The 16,832-nt window shown below is 37.9% G+C and overlaps 1 protein-coding gene across 2 annotated transcripts in view; it reads right to left on the bottom strand.

The window, feature by feature from the left end:
* Positions 1-16,068, bottom strand: part of LOC106870715 (uncharacterized) — a 31,184-nt gene extending 15,116 nt beyond the window's left edge. Inside the window, exon 1 of one of the 2 annotated variants that reach the window (XM_089364244.1) lies at positions 15,951-16,068. The gene's annotated coding sequence lies outside the window, so the exon portion shown is untranslated. Of the gene's footprint in view, positions 1-1,886; positions 2,064-15,950 lie in introns of those variants that run through there. The other variant, XM_052974102.2, reaches the window with a different exon arrangement.
* Positions 16,069-16,832: the final 764 nt, after the last annotated feature.

Raw genomic sequence — 16,832 nt, 5'->3', positions numbered from 1 at the left:
CCATCTTTAGGAGTAAAAAACGGGTCGGCATAATTGTTGTTGTTGAAATTGAGAGAGTTTGGAACATTATCATGTAAGAGCTACTCTTTTTCCAAGAAACTTTTCCTCAACTTTGACTCGATTGTAATTGAGCTGGCTAATAAAATATCTGGGTAATTTTTGGTGCTTAACAATTAAGATTCTTTTCTTTGTTGGGTTCCAAGTCAGTTTTTTCCCTGTAGTAATGTCTAATTTGATAATTTTGAAAAAAGGACTTCTAAAATGGAGCAAAATAAGTAGACTAATTTCAATTATTTCTTTTCTTTAACTGCATGGTGTGTAAATACATTGGGAAGAAAGCCACTCCGGCAGATCGTGAAGAAGCTATAGAGAATATTTCATGTTGAGTTTTTACAGTTAGTCGAGTTTCGTTCATATATGTGCCATTTTTTCATGATCCTCTTCCATTTGACCAAGATATATTTTTTTTTGCCTTTCTGATCTTTCCGGTGTCTAAGGATGGATATTGATGCGTATGAGTCTTTTCTCAAATGAAATTCTGGAGAATTGAAGAAGCAAATTTTGTCATACTCATTATGCCCCACCTTTTTTTTTTTTTTTTTTTTTTTTTTTTGTATGGCCAAAGGGAACGAAGATGGTTTTCTGCAATAGTGTTCTGAATATGTTATAGTGTTTTAAATGTATTTAGAGAAGATCGTTTGCTCAGCTAATATAGTTTTTGCACGATAGTGAACATTTGTAAAAAAGCATTGTTTCTCAAAGTCAAAACTGCAGCAAATATTACTCATTGGGCAACCCCTACGCATGTTTGAATATGTATGGGAGCATATACCCTGAACTTCCTTCTCTGAATTAATTATCATTATGAAAAAGCAAATAATTTCTAAAAATATTTTTATTATTTCTCTAAACCCACAAAAATGATATTGCTTCTTTTTATAACTTTCTGTATTGCAAATATTCAATGTCAATGTAATTAAGTTTTTGCTATAATACAAGACTCACCGTAGCCCTCTCAAAATTGCTCCTCAAATTAATAGATTTTTTTTTCTGTCTAGATAACCAACAAAGTGTTTGATACAGGCTTACAAAGAGTAAATCCTGGGGTCGATTTCTTGACTAAAAACCTTTTAAGGCGGTGCTCAAGTATGGTCGCAACCAACTGACTGAAACAAGTAAATGAATACACACACACACACAACGCTCATGTATATATATATATATATATATATATATATATATATATATATATACAAAGGAGTCGTGGGGGGGGGGGGAACAAGCTGTGACACATGTATTAGTTCCATTAATTAATTCCCTTAGATGAAACTTTTTTTAAATAGTTAATATATTAATACATAGAACATTGTTAAAATAAAGCATATACACACAATTGAGCACAAGTGCAACGCTTTTCAATGTTTACTAACGATGCCCACATTTTGTGTATGAATAATATATATCATATATACAATAAAGAGGAAATTCTAAATCGTTGTATGTGTATATTATATATATATATGTCTGTCAGAACATCATCTGTGAACGCTATTTGTCGTCGTCTGCTAATTGTTCTGCTAATATTCTTTCTACTACAGGCACAAGGCCTGAAATATTTTAGGAGTGAGCAGTTGGGGCGGGGTTAGTCAATTACATCGACTCCAGTACTCAACTGGTACTTATTTTATCGACCCTCAAAAGGATAAAAGGCAAGTCAGCGTCGGCAGAATTTAAACTCAGAATGTATAGCAGACGGATGGATTGCCGCTAAGCGTTTCGTCCGTTGTAGTAATGATTACTGCCACCTTGCCGCCTTAATTAGTCTACTAATATCAAAACTGTCTAACTTTCTTCATTTCCAGCCCATTGAATTGTCAAGAACTTACTGGGAGTACTGTCATGGCTGTGGCGAATGGCACCGATAAGGGTCATCTGTTTCTAGCTTCAGTCGTTTCTGTAGTCATAGGAGAACTGTCATTAGCTTTGGTGTCCGATTTGCTGGATGGCTTGTTTCTTTATATGTGTCTAGTCAAGCGTTTCCGCCATTTTCCCTAGAAATATGTTTGTTTATTGATTTATGTATTTATTTATTGTGTGTATGTATGAGTGTGTGTTTTGTCTATTTTTTCCTTGAGTTTTGTTTTGTTCTCAGTTGCGTGGTGCAACCTCTGTGTGTGTGTGTGTGTGTGTGTGTGTGTGTGTTGATGTGAGAAGAGTATATGACAGAATAAATAATTAATCCTGTATTATTGGCACTCATAGATAACCTGATGGCAACTGTTATCTCAGCTCATGCACTAAAATCAGGACTGGCAGATAAGCAAAAGCACCTTGATGAATGACTTCAGAGTCAGTGTTAAATTTACATTTACGAGACAATAATGGAGAAAGGCAGGTGAAGAAACAAAAATCTCTTTCCTAAAAATTGGTTTGGTATCTGTTCAGTAATATTTCAAACGATGAGAAGATGGAGATGGAGATAAGGACATATATATATATATATATATATATATATATATATATATATGTCGTTTATCTTTTTACTTGTTTCAGTCATTAGATTGCGGTCATGCTGGGGCATCACCTTGAGGAATTTTTAGTGGAACAAATCAACATATAAACTTATTCTTCGAAGCCTGGTGCTTATTCTGTTCGTCTCTTTTGCCGAATCGCTAAGTTAAGGGTATGCAAGCACACCAGTACCGATTATTAAGCAGCAGCGACACACACACACACACACAACAGTCTTCTTTCAGTTTCTGTCTACCAAATCTACTCACAAGACTTTAGTCGGCCTGGGATGTATATGTATATATATATATATATATATATATATATATATATATATATATATATATATTAATAACTCTATTTCTGAATATATATATATTAATAACTCTATTTCTGAAAACCAGTGGATAGATTCCACTGAAATTAGATAAATAACTTTCGAACAGATAGTCAGCAGCGCCGCCTGGCTAGGGCTTGGCTGCTCTGCATTGACAAGGGGCAACACCCTGAAACTAGTCTGCAGATGCCAAACCAGCAGGGGGACACTGCTGACCTCCCCTGTTCGAAGGTTATAAAGGACACAGGTTCGTGTGTCACATAGCTAGCTAGAGGCGATGGCTTCTTGGAGCTAATTCACGGCAGCTTTCGTCCTAATTTTGGGACTGCCATGTTGGCTTGGCGATAACTATTAATTTCCAGTACCGCTGTCGTAGTCTCCTTTAGAGAGACTTAGAAATATTAATAACTATATATATATATATATATAACAAAAAGAATTTCCATGAGATAATTAGCTGCGCACCAAAGTGCCAACTTATGGTCGGAGTAAGGTACCAGCGATATTGAAGAACTGTTGCAATATCTTGTCCTATATTTTAATGGCAAAGCTGGAGTCTTTGGCACTATGGAGTGGTGCCCTGTGCTAGCATTAGTGCAACCCTCAATGCCAACATTTGGATCAAGTCCCTCCAGGATCTTCCAGATGTATATTATGGCATATCCTTACGCTCTAGGGAATAGAGTCTCAATCTCTTAAATCTTTGCCAGTAGCTAATATGCTGCATAGAGGCTATCTTTTTCTTGTAGCTTCGTTGGATTGCCTCAAGTTCTGCAATTAATTTTACACTGGTTGGTAACTATAGCTGGGAGCAATAGTCAAAGCGGCTTAAGACAAATGTCCTCCAGAGGACCATCATAGTTCCCTGATCTCTCATTTTAAAAGTTCTAAGAATCCATCCGATCAGCTGCCTGCATTTCATTGCCAGCTTAGCAACATGCACATGGAAGGATGCATCATTACTCATGTAAATGCCTAGGTCTCGCACTGACTGTGTTTCTGAGATTGCAGTCCCTCCAGGTCCAGTGTATTTAATTAGTATTGCATTTAGTTTTGCATGCTGATAGCATAGGGCTTGAAACGTTTCAGCATTAAACTGCATGCTATTCTTCTTAGTTCACTTGTATATTTCATCCAACTCACGTTGCAGGTGCATAGCATCTTGAGGGCTCTGTGTTACCTGTGAGACTTTTGTATCATCTGCATAACTTGTGATCATGGTTTTCTGTGTGGCTTAGTGCATGTCTGAGAGAGCCATTATGGACAGTAATGGTCCCAAAACAGTGCCTTGCGGAATACCGCTCACAATTTGCGTGTCAATCTATTCGCCTTTGCCCCACAAGGTAAAACAAAAAATATCGTCTACAGAGAGGTCCTGTAGGTTTTCTCTGTACCTATCACCACGCGTCTTTCAGACTGCTTGCTCCAATAAGCTCATAATTTGTGTAAATGTCAAAATTAAGTGGGTATGACGAAAATCTCATCAAAATGTTGATGGACATCCTGGCAATTGCCTTGGGAAAGTTTACACATTCCATCCCACTCAATAGAAGTGCTTACAGGATCTGAAAACCTTTGATGACTAGCTATGTGGAACATACCGGGATGCCTGTTTCAAGCACGGGTTGCTAGAAGATGGGGCACAGTGTCATGCAATGCTGGCAGAGGCCGCTGCATCAAAGTCCACCAAAGGTCTCAGAGCGTTGTTTGCAGTGATATTGCAAATATGCATGTTATGTGATCCTAGTTCTTTGTGGTTCAAGTACAGGGATGTGGAAAGGGAGACGACGTCTTCATACAGAGGATTCCTCTTATTCCGTCAGAAGCGAAAATCCCCTTTACATTCAGGCGGTTGCAATTTCCCGTTCGTGTAATCTTTGCGATGTCTAGCAACAAATCGCGGGGGCAAACACTCTGTGAAGCAAAACTTCACCCTGAGGACTTGTTAGCAGCACTGCTGAAATTGGTAAGTTGGTACGTTTTTATGTGTTTTTACAGAAAAATTGAGTGTATTATACGTTTTAGACATTTTAAATTTCAATATTCTTTCCTTTTCATATGTGTTTTCATCAATTTCAATTCATTGCACACCTATATATGTCAAATTTTCTAAGACAGTCACCTATTTCCCCCCTACTTTTGTGGTTGTGTCATATTTTACAAATATTTTGTAGAATTTCATGAATTTTGGTACGTTTTGGCATGAAACTCTGTACGTTTTTCAAAGAAGCTTCAGCAGCACTGGTTGTTAGACTAGAAATTAAGTGTTCTTAGAATGACAGTGTTTGCAACCCGAGCAACGCCGGGTACTTCTGCTAATATATATGTATATACACACATACATATGCACGCATACACACACACACTAATCTGTATATGTATATATATATATACACACACTAACATATATATAGGGTTAGCTAAAAGTCACCCGACAGTAAATCAACATTCCATAAATATCTAATATTCAATTTAATTTATTCATTCCAGTTATAAATGTTTAATAATTGAATGCTGTGAATTAAAATCACTATTTTTCTCCAATATTTGTCTATTTATTAGCGAAGTCGCATAGAAAATAATTTTTTGTTTTAATCTTGGAATTAAATGCGTTTTATTTATTGTTAGGTGACTTTTGGGCAACCCTGTATATATATATATATATATATATATATATATATATATATATATATACTAGCAGAAATACCCGGCGTTGCCCGGGTTAAAGAGAATAATGAAATCTAAAAACGCCGTCTAGACTACGCAACCCTCAACTGTTAGTAGCTACGATACCATATTTCTACATTAATAACTCTCCAATCCATGCCAGCATGGAACATAGACATTAAGTGGAATGCCAGTCTCTCATTTAGGAGGGCCTTGAAATCAATGTTACCAACTGGGGACTATGTGTGTCGGAGTGAGAATAACAAGGCTCAAAGGAGGTCTGCAACGAAATAATTTTACTCAACACTTTGCAAGTGAATCAGTGGAGGCAAAGATGCGTCTCATTTACTTGACAATTTATGCACCACATTGCAGAAATCCCAATGTAAGTATATCTGAAAGGGTAGTCTTACACTGTTGTACCGTTGAATTACAAATAATGCTCATTTGTTATGTTCGGGTTAAAATTTCATCAACATCAAAAATATATGAATTTTCATGGGAGTAATGGCCGTTATGCAAAGAATATAATTTCCAAATTTTATAATGGTCCATTCAGTACTTTTGACGTAGTTTTGGATAAGAAAACAAATGACTAATGTGTGTGTTTGTGTGCATGTGTATGTGTGTGATGGGTGTATATATGTATAGATATCTGTATGCATGTATATATATGTATATATGTGTACATATTACATGTACATCTATATATATATACATCTACACATATGTAAACATATACATGTATGCATATAGATCTATATCTATATATATAGCTATACATATACGTGTACATAAACATCTATATGTATACATATACATCTCTCTCTCTCTCTCTTTCTCTCTCTCTCTGAAAGTATCTGTAATTACAGTATCGAAATGTAATTGTTTCAGTTAGTGGAATAACGTGTACATATACATCTATATGTATACATATACATCTTTCTCTCTCCCTTTCTCTCTTTCTCTCTCTCTTTCTCTCTTTCTCTCTTTCTCTCTCTCTTTCTCTCTCTCTTTCTCTCTTTCTCTCTCTCTCTTCTCTCTTTCTCTCTCTCTGAAAGTATCTGTCATTACAGTATCGAAATGTGATTGTTTCAGTTACTGGAATAGTTACAGAATGTGTGTCTGTCTGTCTGTCTGTGTGAATCCCTAAAACTTGAGAACTACACAACCAATTTCATTCAAATTTTACACATGCCTTACTAAGGGTCCATGTAGTGTCTTAGCCCCCCCCCCCCACCAAATTTTAACTTCTTGCCTACTGCGAGCTCAGAGCAATATCATATCTTCTCCACAACTGCAGTATTACGTGTCAAAAATGAAACGATAGTGAAACAATAACATCTCATTGTTGTAATAGCAGATATTTTCACTTTAATAGTTTCACTTTAATACTGAAACTATTAAAGTGAAACTTTTATCTCACATATATTACAAGCATACATACATATACACATACTTACGTATATATAATATATATATTATGTATATATATATATATATATATATATATATAGCAAATTTTAGAGGTAATACTTGATAAGTGTAAGTACCTGATTATGCCAGATAGTAGCCGAGGTGAAAGAATATATTAAAACGTAAAAACGTAAAATGAAAACACAACACAAAAGATTCCGCGGTACACATGTTTCAAGCTTTGTGTTCTGTTTTCATTTTACGTTTTAATATATATATATATATATCTGCATATGTATATATATAGATGTATATATATACATATACATACATACACACATACATACATATATATATATATATATATATATATATATATATATATATATATATATATATATATATATATATATATATATATATATACATACATGTATATATATAGATGTATATGTATACATGTATATGTATAGCTGTATATGTATAGATGTATATGTATAGATGTATATATATAGATGTATACCAGCGTCGCCTTTCTGGCACTTGTGCTGAATGGCACGTGTAAAGACATTCGAGTGAGGTCGTTGCCAGTGCCACTGGACTGGCTCTTGTGCGGGTGGCACATAAAATGCACCATTTTGAGCGTGACCGTTGCCAGTACCGCCTGACTGGCCTCGTGCCGGTGGCACGTAAAAACACCTACTACACTCTCGAAGTGGTTGGCGTTAGGAAGGGCATCCAGCTGTAGAAACTCTGCCAAATCAGATTGGAGCCTGGTGTAGCCATCTGGTTCGCCAGTCCTCTGTCAAATCGTCCAACCCATGCTAGCATGGAAAGCGGACGTTAAACGACGACGACGACGACGACGATGATGATGATGATGATGTATATGTGTAGATGTAGATATATAGATGTACATGTATATATATATATATATAGATATACATATAATATGTACACATATATATACACATATATATACATGCATACATATATACATTCATACACACACACACACAGGTGTAGGTGTGGCTGTGTTGTAAGAAACTTGGTTTCAAAACAAGTGGTCCCGGGTTCAGTCCCACTGTGTGGTCACTTGGCATGTGTCTTCTGCTATAGCCTCAGATCAACCAAAGCCTTGTGAGTGGATTTTGTAGACAGAAACTGAAAGAATTCAATCGTATGTATATGTTTGTATGTTTGTATCTTTGTGTCTGTGTTTCTCCCTCATCACTGCTTCGCAATTGCTGTTCGTTTATTTACATCCCCATAACTGACTGGTTTGACAAGAAACTGATAGAATAAGCACCAGGCTTATCAAAATAAAAAAAAGAGCACTAGGCAGTATCTCATATTTTTCTTTGCCCACTCAGTTGTATCTAGCAATCCATCTTTTTGTGTGTGTGTATATATATATAAAGTGAAACTAACACCTCGATCGCCGTTATATACAAACAAACCATCTTCCACACTGTTATAAATATATTCAAGTTCGGGCGTAGCAGAGAGCAGCCTACTGTATCCATCACGTGACTGATTATTATTTGAAGCGGCAACTGCTTCGTACCGTTCCCGCCAGAACGCAAACTGACCAACCGTAGCCCCTAATAAGGTCACGTGATAGAGTTCTTCTAATGCTTTCCTGGAGCCCCTATTTTGTTATAAATAGACTAAATTATACCCGCCGAATCGTCGCGGTTCAGATCTCTTAGAGACCTGTTCCGTGTACCACACAGAGCAGCAACAGCAGCTCCAGCGACAACATCAACAGCTTCGTACAACACTACGACTACCAGCGTCAACACGACTCTACGACTACCACCAGCGTCCCCAACAGCGTCAACATGACTTCTACGTACACAAGCTAACCAAACTACCGCGGCACTTCTCTCTTCGATTCTGTTTGTGTGATTCATCTTCAACACGATAAATAATAGACAAGAACCCCAGCCTGCGAAGAACATCTGTATACAAGAACCCGGCCCAGCATGGAAGCCCTAACATCACAACGAGTGATCGGACTGCCCCACACGTCTCAACTTCTTACATACAGACTCTTACTATTGTGTACTCTAAGAACTGGCAAATTCTTATATGTGTTACTGACTCTTTTTCTGTCTGCTGTATCTCACGCATACACATACATGTATCACTTACACACTCTTTTCTTTACATCACGGCCTGTCTTTTATTGTGTTTTCATTATGTCGCATTCACACTCACACACAGACATACATTTTAATGCTACAATAAATATTACTGTTATTCATCTTCATACGGTTGTGTTCTATCGTCTTCCTTACTGGCATTTACGAAATCTCCATGTTATCGAAGTATAACATATTTATATCATTTGATATTTTTTGTGTTCGACCGTGTGACGCGTTTAAGAAAGGAGCCCTGTTTTTCCATTCGTCACTATTTCTCCTTTTGGGTTCGCACGGTCGTTCTTACATATATATATATATATAATACACACACGCACACACACACACATATACATATATGTATATGTGCTTATTCATATCTATTATATAAAAGTCAATGTCTTTATGTGTGTTCGTGTGTTACTTATACATCCGAAAACTACTGCACCGATCCTAATTTTAACCATAGATATTAGACACAAATGTAGTAATATTTCTAAAATTTCATCTTCCTAGAAGTCAGAAAGACCTCTTAATGCGGACTTAACACCCACAATTTAGTCATTTTATCTAAGCAAAGACGAATACAGTTGTACTCTTGGAAGCTGTAGGGTCACCCGAGCACAAAAGATGAGCGTTATTTGAAATCCAATGGTAGAACAGTGTAAGAGTTTGCTTTGAGATATACATACATTGTGATTTCTGCAATGTGGTGCATAAATTGTCAAGTAAACGAGAGGCATCTTTGCTTACACTGACTCAGTTGCAAAGTATTGAGTAAAGTTATTTCGTTGCAGACCTCCTTTGAGACTTTTTATTATCACTGGGTCGCACATAGTCCTCTGATTGTAACATTGATTTCAAGGCCTTCCCAGATGAGTGACTAGTTATTCAAAGACATTTATAGATTGTAAATTTATTCTGTCCAGTTACCTATCGGTATAGTGGTCAGTTGCAAACTCCAGAGATGACACTTTCATTTCCCCTTAACCCTCACGTCAGACAGTTGTTAATGTTTATTTGAGTTGGGTCACGCCCTTCCAATTGCTATACATCTGTAATGCATCTTACGGCTGTGTCTGTCACCTGTATGGTGGGGAATTCTACATTGGGGAGTAGTAACGACTAGGGTAGGGTAGCTGACTGCTTATTGTGATCATTCGTCTTTGGGTTCCTCTAGCTTTGCTCTCTTTTACAAACCCAGTGAACATACATATATTTCTCATTTCAAAGAAATTCGAACAATGCATATAACACACAAGTCAAAAAGATCCTCAACAATTCAACTTCTCTGGCTGACATTAAGACACCCACCCCCAATAGGGGCCTTAACTCCCACATTTTAGAGCTCCATGACCTCCATTTTCCAGGAGCAAGATCCTTTTAACAAGTTCCATAAGACTGGAATTATTTTAGTGTGTAAAGAGGGAAAGAACCCTCATCTGCAATTTTGATGAAATTCGAATCATAGGTATTCCAGTTCATTAGAGAAAATATAACAGAAAAGTCTAATTCTTCCATTGTTTGTAACACGGGCAACGCCGGGTATCTCTGCTAGTGTGTGTGTGTGCGCCGCCTGGCCGACCGATTCGCGGAACACCTCCGAGATATCAACGTCGGCAATGACACCCCGGTGTCACGCCACTTCCGTTCTGCCGGCCACTCCTTGCGGCAACACCTGTCTGTGTTTGGATTGTCCATGCACAGGGGCCATCCGGACTCCCGTTTGCGCCGTGAACAGGGATTAATCTTCTATCTTCGCTCCTTTGCGCCATATGGGCTCAACTCCCCTCCACTCTTCATCTAACCCCCTCCTCCTGTCTCTCTCCCCCACCCTCCCTCCTACCACCCATCTCTCCCCTCCCCCACCTCCTGCTCCGATTCCTACTTCTTTGTACGTCTCTTCACCTCTCTTCATACTTCTCTCCACTCCCACTTCTCTTCACCCCTACTCTTTCTCTCCTCTCTCTTACTCTCTCTCACTCTCTTCTCTCGTACTCCCCCTCTCTCACTCTTACTCTCTACACTCTTACTCTCCTACTCTCTACACTCTTACACTCTTACTCTCTCACCCTTACTCTCTTACTCTCTCACTCTCTTCCCTTCTCTCTCACTCTCTTTCTCTTCCTCCCTTTCTCCCCCCATACCCCTCTTCCCTCTCTCTCACTCTCTTTCTCTTCCTCTCTTTCTACCCCCATACCCACCTTCCCCTCTTTCTCTCCCCCCATACCCACCTTCCCCCTCTCTTAATCCACCTTCCCTCTCTTATACCCACCCTCTCTCCTCTCTTCGTCTCCCCTCCCATACCCATCTTCCCCCTCTCTTACATCCACCTTCCCCTTCTCCCTCCTCGTCAACACCCTCTCATAAGCTCATCCCACCACACCCCAACACACTCCTACTCTACCTTCCCACTCCACCCCATCCAATTCCTTACACCCACCACCCACCCCTACCCACAGACCCCTACCTCTACCCCACCCTAAGCCTAACCCATTCTCCACCCATGCCTTCCCCACCTCCCAACACCCTCACATCACACCACACCAATACCCTCGCATCACACCAAGCACACACTACAACTGACCAACTACTAACTCCCTTTCTCCCTTCCCCATTTTCACACTACATACGTCAAGATCACCAGCATTCTACCTCCCACACACAGCCCCTCGTTCCCGATCACCGTTTGTTATCTCCCCCTTTCTTAGCTCTCCTGAAATAAGAATTTCTAACTTCCGGTCAGTCATTGTTATGATCGGCCATTATTATGATTGACCGTTGACTGAACACTATTCAATTTTTTTTCTCCGTGTTTTTCTCCTTGTCTCCGTATTCTTTCTGTTGAAGAGCGTAGCTCGAAACGTCAAAGACTTTCCGTATTCCCGAGCGTCATACTAATATATACTTTTGTTATTTACACCACCTGTCCTCGTCTGTTGTTATTATTTGTATATTCTCCCATATATATATATATATATATATATATATTATATATATATATATATATATATATATATATATATATATATATATATATATATATATATATATATATATATATATATATATATATATATATATATATATATATATTGTAGTGTTTCGTGATGGTCATCCTGAAATACAACAAGGATCTTTTTTAAAACGGGGGCCACATTTTTCATTAATGTTTTAAGATCCCACGCACACACACACACACACACGCACACACACACACACACACGCACGTTTACGAATTTGTGTTGCAAGATTCCTGATGTGAAGTCGTGTGTTGAAACAGATATTGTTGTAGGATCTTTTTTAAAACGGGGGCCACATTTTTCATTAACGAAACACTTTGAAACTTGGAACACTGGTAGAATGTGTCATATAAAACATCTTTTTCTCTTAGTCTTCTTAAAAAAAAAAAGAAATCCCTAAGTTATTCCATGTTAAAGTTGTCGTATTTCTGTAATTTCAACCAATCACTGACGTCCATTCAGCCGATATACATTAAGTGCCGACTACATAAACAAACGATTTTGAAACAATTCTATCGGTGATAGGGTTAGGGTTAGGGTAAAACAGCAAATTTAAAAAGAAAAAAGCAAATAAAACGAAGAAAATGAAAAAGCAAATTTAAAATGAAAAAAGCAAATAAAACGAAGCTATGGCTTAATCAGCCAAAGGAGTAAATATAAACAACTGAATACTTGTCAGTGATTGGTTGAAATTATCGAAATAAAACAATTTTTTACATGAAATAAATTCGAATACAAAAATATTTTTCTGTTCTATAACACAAAATAGATAAATATACGAAGTTTGAAAGTCTTTCGGTACCAAAAACACTACGTAAAACATTAATGAAAAATGTGGCCCCCGTTTTAAAAAGGATCCTGTGCGCGTGTGTATATATATATATATATATATATATCCGTTGTGAAGTACCGATCCGGGGGTAAGAGATGGTGACAGTACTCAATACAAACGTAGAGTATACACACACACATACATACACACGCACACACATACATATTTCTATAATGCATGTGCACTTATAGATATATGTATATTTAAACGTGTATGCGTACATAAACACAATACACACATACACGCGCGCACGCGCGCACACACACACACACACACACACAGAAACGCACACACACACACAGAAACACGCACACACGTACGCACAAATACACACTCACAACTGTGCAATTCGCCCTATCCACCGCAGAATGAATTAAACCGGAAACGTTAGCTCTTTATCAAATTAGTTCATACACATAATCTCACAAACAATCACTTATACACATAAAAACTCATGCTCACACACACACACACACACACGTACACACAGAGAGGAACACCTACTCATATATTCAACCCACCCAAACTGTAATTCAGTTCATATCAAAGTGAAAACTGAAGTGTTTTTGCACCGACGATGTACGTGACAAACACAACGTAGATAATATGACTTGAGTAATAACGTAACGAAGGAATGGAAAGTATGTCATAGATAAAATACAATAAGCAGACTGATCCGAGGCACCCTAGGCGTCAGTTATTCCATAAAATACCAATTTTATCCCTATGCAAACACTTGTTATCTTCATGACAAAAGCTAAATAATGTTTTGTTTAGATTTCTTTGATGACCTTATTTTTTGTTTCATTTTGCTCTGTCAAGTGATTTGCAAATACATCTTGTAATAAACAAAACAAATTAAACCAGCAGAACAGCCTCTAACGACTCAACAGAACCTGTTAGATATAGCAACTAAATCTCCCTCAAATCACAAGCTATCGAATAAAAAAAACATAAAGGATAACCAATATGGTTTACTTGGTGACAAAGATTGGCTAACATAGCTCCTCTAATTTGGTGGATCCTCAATGAATAATAGAAAACCCGTTATGTGATCGATGGCATTTACTCAAGGCCAGCAAAAGGCATTGGAAGTAGGCTTAACACAAGGTACCTTGTTTTATACTTAAACAGCAATATTCTTTTCCTTCAGTAGAACAGCTCCTCAAAGCGTCAAATAACATCAGGGATTTTGATGTAACTGTAGACAACAATCTAAATTGGAACGCACACATCAATATGGTCCCTAACTCCTAGCCAAATCCCCAAATTCAAACTCAGAACCCAAACTAACCCATAACCGAATGCGAACCCCTATTTAATATTTCTTTGTACTATAAGGGAGGGAGTTAAGTCGATTACATCGACTCCGGTGTTTAACTGGTACTTATTTCATCGATCTCAAAAGTATGAAAGGCAAAGTTAACCTTGGCGGAATTTGAACTCAGAACGTAAAGGCAGACGAAATGCTGCTAAGCAATTTGTATGAGGTGCTAATGATTCTGCCAGCTCGCCGCCTTAAAATCCTAATTAATAATACGAAGCATACGTTCCGAGTTCAAATTCCTCCGAGGTCGACTTTGTCTTTCATTCTTTCAAGGTCGATAAAATAAGTACCAACTGAACACTGGGTCAATGTAATCGACCTAGCCCCTCCTCTGAAATTGCTGGCCTGGTGCCAAAATTTGAAACCTATATGACGTAGCATAAAATGTATTAACTTTTTATTCTGAATATTACTGCACTTTAGTACACGCACAAAACCTTGAAATAAATCGGACCGTCAAATATTTGTTTTGAAAATTTTCTCTTGCGGACTGTACAATCCAAATTTCCTTCACTTTTTGACTTGATTTTTTTTTTAACTGTTATCTTTTACTTCTTTCAGTCGTGAGACTGCGGCCATGCTGGGGCACCATCTTGAAGAATTTTTAGTCGAATGAATCGACCCCAGAACTTACTGTTTTTTTTTTCTTTTAAAGCCTGGTACTTACTCTATCGGTCTGTTTTGCCGAACTGCTAAGTTACGGGGACGCAAACACACCAATACCGATAGTCAAGCGGTAGTGGAATACACACACACACACACACACACACACGCACACACACACACACACACATGCACACACACACATGCACACACACACATGCACACACACACACACAGAATCATATACGTCGGTTTTCTTTCAGTTTCCGTCTACCAAATCTACTCACAAGGCTTTGGTCGGCGAAAGACTATAGAAGACACTTGGCCAAGATGCCCCTCAAGCAGGACTGAACCCGGAACCATGTGGTTGGGAAGCAAACTTCGGCAAGACTTCTGCCCGTCCCCACACCAACCACCCTTAAAAAAAAAAAAAAATTTTCGATACAACCCCACCCCACTTTTCGGCTACGGGGAATACGAATCTGCGAAAAAATTGGCAAAAATCGATATTTCTAAATTACCACGCCACCCCCATTTCCTTCATTTTTCAGTTTTCAGAATTTTTTTTTTTTTCAAAATATGCTGAAAAATACGGAGATTATGATTCTGAAAAAAATTTCCAAAAATTTTTGTAAAATTTTTTTTAAGAATTTTTTTTTTTTATATACGGAAAAATACGGACATTATGATTCGGACAAAAATTTCAAAACATTTCTGTACTTACGGTTACGGTTAGGGTGTTAGGGTTAGGGTTTTGGGGTTAGGGTTACGGTTTTAGGGTTAGTGTTCAAAATAGAAGTTGGGGGGAAAGGGGGTGGAATTTCACAATGCCGATTTTTGGCAATTTTCCGGAACCTCCGTATCCGAAACGGGGATTTTTGGCAAAAAAAAAATATTTTAAATAAACAAATTTGGGAGAAAATGGGGGGGGGGAGTCTTTCCCAAACTTTTTACCACACAGCCACGCCTGCCCCTATTCATTTATTTATTTATTTTTTTATTTATTTCATCCTTTCTTTTTTATCAAGTAAATGTATTACAACCCTTTATGGCCACTGTAGCTTACTGTATAAATAGATTCACGAACCTTATACATTTTTGTCACTATTTCAAAAGTGACCCTCTTCTCAAAAAAATCGTATAAATCCGTCAAGTAGCTGAAATTTTCTCTCTGAATGGAAATGCATCTAATATATTGTTATTATAAACATTTAATAACTACCTGTTTGGTGACTTTCGTCAAACTAGATATACTGGAGAACCTACCCTCCCATGTCACCCAATTAATCACTATAAAGAAATTTGATGAAAGCAATGTCATTGGTCTCGGCCTCAGCAGAGCTTTTGAACGTGCCTGGCACGCGAATCTCCCGTCAAAACTGTTCGCCTATGAGTTCTATTTGTCTATCTCTAATTTCTTCCAGTCACATGAGCCCATCTCTAATTTCTTCCAGTCCTGTTGTGGCCTGTGTTACTAAAGCGCGCACTCTCTGTCTGTCTGCTTACCTGTCTGTCTGCCTACCTGTCTGTCTCTGCCTCTCTATCTCTCTCTCTCTCTCTTTCTCTTTCTCTCTCTCTCTCTCTCTCTCTCTCTCTCTCACTCTCTCTCTCTTTCTCCCCCCTCTCTCTGTTACTCACTCATCTAGCCCCGATATGCGCTTGAACTCGATTCCATCCCCAACGCTTTCTCTTATGTATCATTGACCTTACCGCTAAGTGTTAGTAGACAATACAAGGGTGGGTCCTTGTGAGACCCTTAGGCCAATAGGTTTTGGGGTCTCCTACAATTTTACTAAAGAGGAATTCAATAAATCTAGGGGCTCCAGAATGTTTGAAGAGGCCCTAAAGTTTAAGAAAGCACTTGTATATTCAGGGGGACTCAGTTAAATTTAATGGCTTTTAAAATCTAAAAGCCCCCATCCCGACCTACAAATAAACCAAAAGAGGGTCCAATTATTTTAAAAGATCC

Source organism: Octopus bimaculoides, chromosome 16, assembly GCF_046866305.1.
Source record: "Octopus bimaculoides isolate indiv1 chromosome 16, ASM4686630v1, whole genome shotgun sequence".
Classification (NCBI taxonomy): Eukaryota; Metazoa; Mollusca; class Cephalopoda; order Octopoda; family Octopodidae; genus Octopus; species Octopus bimaculoides.
This window is presented reverse-complemented; position numbering and strand designations above follow the sequence as displayed.